The 9,935-nt window shown below is 37.7% G+C and overlaps 1 long non-coding RNA gene across 1 annotated transcript in view; it reads right to left on the reverse strand.

The window, feature by feature from the left end:
- LOC145978256 (uncharacterized) overlaps positions 1-8,916 on the reverse strand; it is an 18,266-nt gene extending 9,350 nt beyond the window's left edge. The window contains exon 1 of the long non-coding RNA XR_014440663.1: positions 8,838-8,916. This is a non-coding gene — a long non-coding RNA (uncharacterized LOC145978256). The remainder of the gene's footprint in view (positions 1-8,837) is intronic.
- Between the last annotated feature and the right edge of the window lie 1,019 nt (positions 8,917-9,935).

The raw sequence follows: 9,935 nt of genomic DNA on the forward strand, positions 1-9,935 counted from the left end.
ATGCAAAACAAGACAGGAAATTTGTTACACTGATGAGAAGAGCTACTGACAAGAAAAATTATTATTGATTACAGATAAGTTGTTAGAGCATATAATCATAGAACATGTGGCAGGGCAATGAGATTGTAACAAGAGAGAACCTGAAAAATACAGAAACATAAAAACAATAAAACATCTCATACATCCAGATTGTTGCAGGTTGTCATATCTTATAGAGGTTTATACTCAATGTCCCTGTCTCTGACAGAGCTGTTCTGTGATGTTATTATTAGGTACAGGCTTCAGAAAATTATACCCAAGCAGATTTCAACTATGCCTGTTCCTGCATACAGACCCCCCGAGCCTGGCTGATATTTCTACAGCACTGATGGGCAGGGATGGAACTGCATGTGAAACAAGACAGGAAATTTGTTACACTGATGAGAAGGAATTGATTACTGACAAGAATAATGATTATTGATTACAGATATGTTTTCACAATAAAGTTTATACTCAATGTCCCTGTCTCTGACAGAGCTGTGCTGTGATGTTATCATTAGGTACAGGCTTCAGAAAATTATACCCAAGCAGATTTCAACTATGCCTGTTCCTGCATACAGACCCCCCGAGCCTGGCTGATATTTCTACAGCACTGATGGGCAGGGATGGAGCTGCATGTTAAACAACACAGAGAAGAGCCTATTAAGAATTAAACTTGTTAGTGACTTATTGATTACAGATATGTTTTCAATTAAGTTTATACTCAATGTCCCTATCTCTGACAGAGCTGTGCTGTGATGAGGTACAGGCTTCAGAAAATTATACCCAAGCAGATTTCAAAATTTTATGTACCACTGCAGGTATCATGCCTCTTCCTGCACACAGACCCGAGCCTGGCTGATATTTCTACAGCACTGATGGGCAGGGATGGAACTGCATGTGAAACAAGACAGGAAATTTTTTACACTGATGATGAGACGAGCCTATTAAGAATTAAACTTGTTAGAATTGATTACTGACAATTATTGATTACAGATATGTTTTCATGCATCGATTATGAAGTTGTTAGCATAGAGCATGTGGCAGATATTATTATAGTGATGGTGCAGAGAGAAACAAGATTGTAACAAGAGAGCCTGAAAAATACAGAAATATAAAATCAATAAAACATCTCATACATCCAGATTGTTGCAGGTTGTCATATCTTATAGAGGTTTTGTTCTGAATATAACTATATTTTATTGATTCCTTCTGTATGTTGTAATCTGAAAGCACCCTGTCATCCTCAAGCTGCTTGCATGCAAATATGAGCCTCGGTTGATCGGGAGGGATTCCCTTCTTATCCTGTATTTTCTGCTTCAAAGCAGCAACAGTGTCCTCTGGATTTACCTCCAGGGTCACTGTCTTGCCTGTCAATGTTTTCACAAATATCTGCATTAATGGCTGCTTCTTTATCAGAGTTATGCTGTGATGTTATTATTAGGTACAGGCTTCAGAAAATTATACCCAAGCAGATTTCAACTATGCCTCTTCCTACATACAGACCCGAGCCTGACTGATATTTCTACAGCACTGATGAGCAGGGATTTGGAACTACATGCAAAACAAGACAGGAGAAGAGCCTATTAAAAATTAAACTTGTTAGAATTGATTACTGTTATTGATTACAGATATGTTTTCAGGTTTAGATTATGAAGTTGTTAGCATAGAACATGTGGCAGATATTATTATAGTGGTGGCAATGTTGCTGAGAGAAACAAGATTGTAACAAGAGAGCCTGAAAAATACAGAAACATAAAATCAATAAAACATCTCATACATCCAGATTATTGCATGCAAATTTCAACTACAAATATCTTGCCTGTTCCTACACACAGACCCGAGCCTGGCTGATATTTCTACAGCACTGATGGGCAGGGATGGAACTGCATATGAAACAAGACAGGAAATTTGTTACACTGATGAGGAGAAGAACCTATTAAGAATTAAACTTGTTAGAATTGATTACTGACAAGAATAATTATTGTTGATTACAAATATGTTTTCATTGAAGTTGTTAGAGCATATAATCATAGAACATGTGGCAGATATTATTATAGTGATGCAGAGAGAAACAAGATTGTAACAAGAGAGCCTGAAAAATATGTCTTTATCTCTGACAGAGCTATGCTGTGATGCTATTATTAGGTACAGGCTTCAGAAAATTATACCCAAGCAGATTTCAAACAAATATCTTGCCTCTTCCTACACATAAACCCGAGCCTGGCTGATATTTCTACAGCACTGATGGGCAGGGATTTGGAACTGCATGTAAAACAAGACAGGAAGAGCCTATTAAAAATTAAACTTGTTAGAATTGATTACTGACAAGTTATTGATTACAGATATGTTTTCAGGTTTATGTTGTTAGAGCATATAATCATAGAACATGTGGCAGATATTGTTATAGTGATGGCAATATTGCAGAGAGAAACAAGATTGTAACAAGAGAGCCTGAAAAATACAGAATCAATAAAACATCTCATACATCCAGATTGTTGCAGGTTGTGATATCTTATAGAGGTTTGTTCTGAATATTTTATTGATACTCAATGTCCCTATCTCTATCAGAGTTATGCTGTGATGCTATTATTAGGTACAGGCTTCAGAGCAGATTTCAAACAAATATCTTGCCTCTTCCTGTATACAGACCCGAGCCAGGCTGTGATGGGCAGGGATTTGGAACTGCATGTGAAACAAGACAGGAAATTTGTTACTCTGATGAGAAGATCCTATACAGCATATAATCATAGAACATGTGGCAGATATTATTATAGTGATGGCAATAGAGAGAAACAAGATTGTAACAAGAGAGCCTGAAAAATAGAGAATCAATAAAACTAAGTATGCTGACCAAGGCAGTAATTTATTTTATTAAAAACATAAACTAACGTAACGTTTCAACCTTCTAACAAGGTCTTCTTCAGACTCTGTATCAAGTACAAAAGTAACCAGATACAACAAGAAGGGTAATATATATACACAAACATTACTCCCTCCAGACTATTTAGAAAGTTGTTTGGAACTTTCTAGCAGATGACTTTCACTTTCCAAATTTACTTTCACCTAAAAGGCTAAACACAATTACTTCCATATAGAATGTGGTTGGACTTTTTAATCTCACGCTCTTTTCCCTTCATTTTTCTGCGTGAGATTAAAAAGTCCAACCACATTCTATATGGAAGTAATTGTGTTTAGCCTTTTAGGTGAAAGTAAAGTTGGAAAGTGAAAGTCATCTGCTAGAAAGTTCCAAACAATTTTCTAAATAGTCTGGAGGGAGTAATGTTTGTGTATATATATTACCCTTCTTGTTGTATCTGGTTACTTTTGTACTTGATACAGAGTCTGAAGAAGACCTTGTTAGAAGGTTGAAACGTTACGTTAGTTTATGTTTTTAATAAAATAAATTACTGCCTTGGTCAGCATATTTAGTTTTTCATAATCATGGAAACAAGGCTTAATGGAGTTATAATCAATAAAACATCTCATACATCCAGATTGTTGCAGGTTGTCATATCTTATAGAGGTTTGTTCTGAATATTGATACTCAATGTCCCTATCTCTATCAGAGTTATGCTGTGATGCTATTATTAGGTACAGGATTCAGAAAATTATACCCAAGCAGATTTCAAACAAATATCTTGCCTCTTCCTGCATACAGACCCGAGCCTGGCTATAATGGGCATGGATTTACACTTGCAGCAAATATTTATTTACCTTGATTGCTGTCTCTGCTGAAATAATCAGGGCTGCCTGCTGCGGGTTGATTCCCAACTGCCAGATTCCTGTGCCTGAAATCACACTGAGAGGCTGGACAAAACTCTCCCACGGTTGCATATGTCATGCAAATTATTCTGCCCCAGTGCCTCAACAATACAATCATAAGTGCAATCTCTAAATTTTTGCCTTATAAAATACATGACAAGCTCATTCAAATATATATAGTTGGAATATGATACAAACTCTGGATTGAAATCTTCACCACTGTACAAATTCCCATTTTCAGTTGTAACAAATTCAATCTTCTTATTTTTAGATATCTTGTTAATAATTTTATTTGAATATGTATAATGTCTCCAATTTAAACTCTGAGATGCAATCATGGGCATCCTATACTCTAAACAATGCTCATAGCAATTGTTGAACCAATAATTGTCAAACAATTTCAACCTTAAATTATAATGGCACCTGTCTGTATAAAAATTAACAAACAATCCAACAATTCTCCTGAACCAGCTGTATACAAGCTTTTCAAACTTGGTGATAAAATTGAGATAGAGGCATTGGAATGGCCTGTCACTGGCAAGCACCCACTGCATTTCAGTTTCATTTTGCACTGTAAACAGGTCATACTCGGACAGGCCAAAGAATCTAAGCTTTAAATCATCAACAAGTGACTTAGATTTTATGTATTTTGAAATACATCTTCTCTCAAAAAATCCTGTGTCAAGATTATCCATGCAATTAGATAGGATACACACTGCCTTCTATAAGTTATTTGCTTGCTGCTGCTGCTGCCTTGTATTCCTCAGAAACTGCTTATGTGCTCAGAACTTGTTGTACCTGTTAAACAAAAATAAATATTAGAATTTTGTTGGTTTATTATATAAAATTTCTTGGGGTTCAAATCAAAATTCTATGCTTAATAAAAAAATATCAGTTGGGTTCAGCAGTGTGTTTTGTATATTTAGTGTGTGTGTGTGTATATGTGTGTGAATATTTTTGGCTTTGGTATTTATATAAAATTTCTTGGGGTTCAAATCAAAACTCTATACTTAATAAAAAATATCAGTTGGGTTCAACAATGTGCTCTGTGTGTGTGTGTGTGTGTGTGTGTGTGTATCTTGGCTTAGTTTTAAGTGTATCCAAAAAAAATATCAAGAGGGGCATATTTTTAACACATTTATGGACAACAATCTCACAGAAGTGCCTTTTGTAAGTGTAGGCAAATCAATCTGAGGGGGCTCATCATTTCACAGGAACTTCCCGAGGGCATTTTTACAAAAATCTTGGATTAGACGGAGTACCACACTTGAGCAAAAAGCTCATATGGGCATGTTGAGCAAGTTTTAAGTGTAGCCAAATCTGCCTGAGGGGGGTTCATCATTTATCGCGCCAATAGTACCACAAACCCCACTACTCTCGGGGCATAAGGAAGCATGGTCCACTCTCCCCCTCTCCTCCTCGTGGAAGTACGGTGCACAGGAGTAGCGGATCTGCGCAGGTTGTTTTGTTTGCGGTTCCACTATACACGCCAGACAAGGGCGGAACCAAGATTTCAACGCACTGGCAGATCAACTAGGAACACCCCTTGAACGTTTGAGTCGTTATCAGGCAATGCACAGAATAGAAAGGATGTGAGTAAGGAAACTTATCTTGTCGAGTGAGTTGTTAGCGTATGCCGTGAAATCTGAGATAGATCAGTTGTTCTCAACCTCTGTGAAACCGAGGCACAATAAATTAATATTTATAAAAGTCGATGCCCCGGTTAATACACATTTTACTAGTGAATACCTATATAATTCTCTTTAACTTTATGCAGTAATGAACAAGTAACCATGATATCAAATATAAATACATTAATTATGGCATATTCACAAGGAGTAATATTTCAATATTTTTAGACTTGTTGACAACTACTGAATGTAAAGAAGTCTTCTTGTTTGCTAAGTCTAGCATCATGAAATCCATTTGGTAAGAGCTGATCTTTCATTGGAATGTAGCATTTTGAACGCCGAGAAATTCCAATTACTCAGAATATTCCCACTACATACAAGATATTTTTAAATGAAAATCGATGCTCAAACTAAAATTACTAATTTTAAGGGAACGTCTCTCGGCTCAGGCAGTTGCCAAACACTGAACTAATTCAAGATATGGCGTTGGTAATCCTTAATCGATTGCTTACTGAATGAACGAACAGCTGAACAAAGCATAGATGGATTTAGGAGGTTTTATTAGAAGATTTAAGGCGAGGAGGGACAATTTCCCCTAGGTCTTTCTCGCTGGGGCAGCTGCTGATCACTGTTGCCAACTTCGCTCTTTTGGAGCCAGATCTGGCTCTTTCGTGCACTCGTTTCACTGTGAACTGGGGCACCCGCCCTCAGCCCTACTATGATGCCACCACTGGCTCCGGCCCATAAATACCAACTTTTGCCATGAGTGTACATTTTGCACGTGACGTGATATTCGTATTGCAATAGGCTGCGTCACCCACCTCTTCTTTCCTACCCATGTATTTTTATATATAGCGCTGTGGCTAAGATGAAGATGACAATTTTGTTATCCGGGTACCCTTTATTTTCGATTTTATATTAACATCATTGGATTATTGAGATGGGTGATGCCGCCAAATCTGGGCGGTGAAAACTAAGAATAAATTGCCATCACTTTAAAGCTAACGGTAATAGCAGCACCCCCACCCCTCTGACAACTAAAATTACCCTAGTATGCACTTTATGCAGCCTTCGTTAATCTAGCTCCTAGAAAGTCCTTTTTAGCTATATTAATGGTGAAATTTAGCTCTATTATGCACATCAGGTTTGGCAACACTGCCAGGATGGCCGTAGGAGGCAAGGAGAAATACACTAGGCTTATGGGACCATTATTTTATTCGTTCTCTCGGGAATATCAAACATCCGATGACGTAGAAAAGTACATGGACGGAAAAAGGACACGTCGAACTATGTCATAGCAGTAGGAAAATTCGAAACTCCCATTTGATGAGCCGTAACTTGAAGTTGAAGTTGATGTCCCATAAGGAATACATGGGATTCGGTAAATACTAATTCATCATATTTTTCAAAAATCGTATAAGGCTTAATAATCAACTTAGGAAACCGCTTCCACTTGCCACATGGGGAGAAATTCATACTCTTCATTTCTGGCGGAGATCTTTTTAGTAGCATTGCTCATTCCGACGATATTGGAATAAATGCATGCCTGTTGCGTAGTTGTCCCTCTTCGCCTTAAGCTATATTACAGCGTGTAGTTATAAGATAGAAAAAAAGCTTTACTTGTACAATTAAATCCTACTGTATTAACATACCGTTACAAATCCATTCATGTATGGTTGGCAGCATACTAAAGGTCACAAATCCAAAACAAGCTTCTGACTATCGTCGCGGTTATTCAAGTGACTGTTTTTCGTATTCAGCACCTACAACCGTGCTATGGTGATTGTATGTGAATTCCCGGTTGGAAAGTGGAAGCTACTTACCGGATGTACTAAACAATTTCCTGTTGCAAAGTTACGAGTGAAATGACTTGAGGGTAAGGAACCAGCAGATGTAGAAGATGGGTTGTTGTGCTTGACTCGATGTCCCTGAAGTGGATACCTAAGTATTCCAAATACAAGAAAATATGCAGCTGCTACCATCGAGAGAAAATACCGAGAATTCATTGTGCCACTGAACTGTCTTTAGGAATCCGTACAAGATGTTGAAGAAATAACACTTCGGTCACCAGGAAAAGTTTCACCTTCCAGTTGTTTTTTTGCTTTTTTGTTTTCTTTTTTAGATAGGCTGTTATTGATATACAGGGTGTCTCATAAGTAATAGCGCAAACTGTCACAGGTGAAAGTACATGATAATAGAAGCAAAAAAGTCTCAGTAAATTGGTCACAAGCATGTACAATTATCTGTACTGATTGTATCTATCCTGTTTGATTACAACGCCACCTCGGAGCGCAAACTCGGAACCCGCAAGGAGTAAAGCACACGGTGTTTACAAAATGCAATCAATGACGCCTTGTAACCACACATTATTAGCATTTTACCAACTAGGACCACGTTTACAAACAATGAAGTCAGTGGCGGCTTGTAATAACACATTCGCGATTATTTCGAAAACGGCTCGTTTGCAGACCCATGTTTTCTGAGGCTTTTTGCTTCTATTATCATGTACTTTCACCTGTGTCAATTTGTGCTATTACTTATGAGACACCCTGTATATCAATAACAGTCTATCTATAAAATAAAATAAAAAAACAAATGGAAGGTGAAACTTTTCCTGGTGACCAAAGTGTTATTTCTTCAACATCTTGTACGGATTCCTAAAGACAGTTCAGTGGCACAAAGAATTCTCGGTATATTCTCTCTCGATGGTAGCAGCTGCAATACTATCTATAGTTGAAGAACGTATTATCCCCAAGCGAAATTGACATAAATAGGTTTTCTTAGGTTGAGAGGAACGTTTATACTCCTCACATTGCGTTGTGTGGTAAAAATTCGTATGTTTTCCGATAGAGGTCAGTAAATGCCAATACTGTGGTTACGAGTCAGGTTTTCAGATAGAAGACCATCCAAATGCTGCAGTTGAAAGCCACGTTGTAGCTGGGTGCGTTACTCGTATGTATGGTTGCCCTACTTGTTCAGTTCAACACACTTTCTACATTGATTACAGCTTTTGTATCACAATAATAATATTAACCGACTGTGACTTTTGACCCACCCTGTACTATGATCTCACAGAATGTAAATTACCAGTTAAGCTTATGATCTATTTATGTTAAAGAACAAAATGTGCAAGTCCTTCGAATGGGGGGGGGGGGGGAATATACTGTTCAGCCAGTTCCTGCACCACTTTCTACAACTTTTCCTGTGAAGCAAGCTGAACACAAGAAGCACAACGATCTCAACACAACAGAAATAATACACAACACCAAACATACAAAAAAAGCACTAGGACAAGAACAACAAGAGAACTAAGCAGACGATCGGACGGTAACTCTGGACAGGACCATGGACGCCTTGCGACGATGGCGACGAGAGCGACATTCTCTTAACACGGCTACTACATCTCTTTTTCTTTCCCCTGACCTGAATGTGGTTGCCCTGGTCGATTGGGGTTGTTGAGGTTTCGGCTACAGTGGTGTCGCCGAAGATGGCGATTCTTCTGCGAAAGAAAAGTAAACCATGTGTCATTCTAGAGCAGTGTTTGGCTGTGTTCAACATTCAGAATGTTTGTGATGTGACATTTTGACGCCGAAAGTGTTAACATTTTTGAAGCCTTAATAACTTTGGACCGTTACACAAACCTTACATTCAAATAGTAAAAACTCAGGACCTGTAAGTGGTACGGTACACAAACCTACATTCAAGCAGTAATAAGTGAGGACCTGCAAGTTGTACGGTACGCAAACCTACAGTGAAACAGTATTAACTCAGGACGTGTAAGTTGTACGGTACGCAAGCCTATAGTGAAACAGTATTAACTCAGGACCTGTAGGTGGTACTATACGAAAACCTACATTCAAACAATTACAACTCAAGACATATACTGTAAGTGCTACGGTACCCAAACCAACATTCAAACAATTATAACTGAGGACCTATAGTTGTACGGTACGCAAACCTACATTGAAACAGTATTAACTCAGGATTTGTAAATGGCACGGTACGAAAATCTAACTTCAAACGGTAATAACTCAGGACCTGTAAGTGGTAAGGTACGCAAACCTACATTCAAATAGTAATAACTCAGTATCTGTAAGTGGTACGGTACCCAAACCTATATTTAAACAGTAATAACTCAGGACCTGTAAGTGGAACGGTATATAAACCTACAAGAAAGTTATATTCAAGCCCTAATAACTCAGGGCCTATAACTGGTATCGTGTACAAACCTACATTCAAACTTTAATAGCCTAGGACCTATGTAAGTGGTACAGTATATAAACCTGCAATCAAACGCTAAATTCTCAGGACCTATTAGTGGTACATATATGTAAATAAAACAGTGACAAGTAAAGGCTTTTTTCTATCATTTATTGTATTTTTATGTTCTAGTCTTAGGATAGTCAGACATGGACATAAAGTCGTCCAATTTTGTCAAATTACTCTACAAATCAATTTTTACAGAACACAATTGGGCTTTTGTGTAGATTTTTGGGTGCTAAATCAAAAATTATATTAAAT

This window comes from Lepisma saccharinum, chromosome 1, assembly GCF_977018435.1.
Source record: "Lepisma saccharinum chromosome 1, izLepSacc3.1, whole genome shotgun sequence".
Lineage (NCBI taxonomy): Eukaryota > Metazoa > Arthropoda > Insecta > Zygentoma > Lepismatidae > Lepisma > Lepisma saccharinum.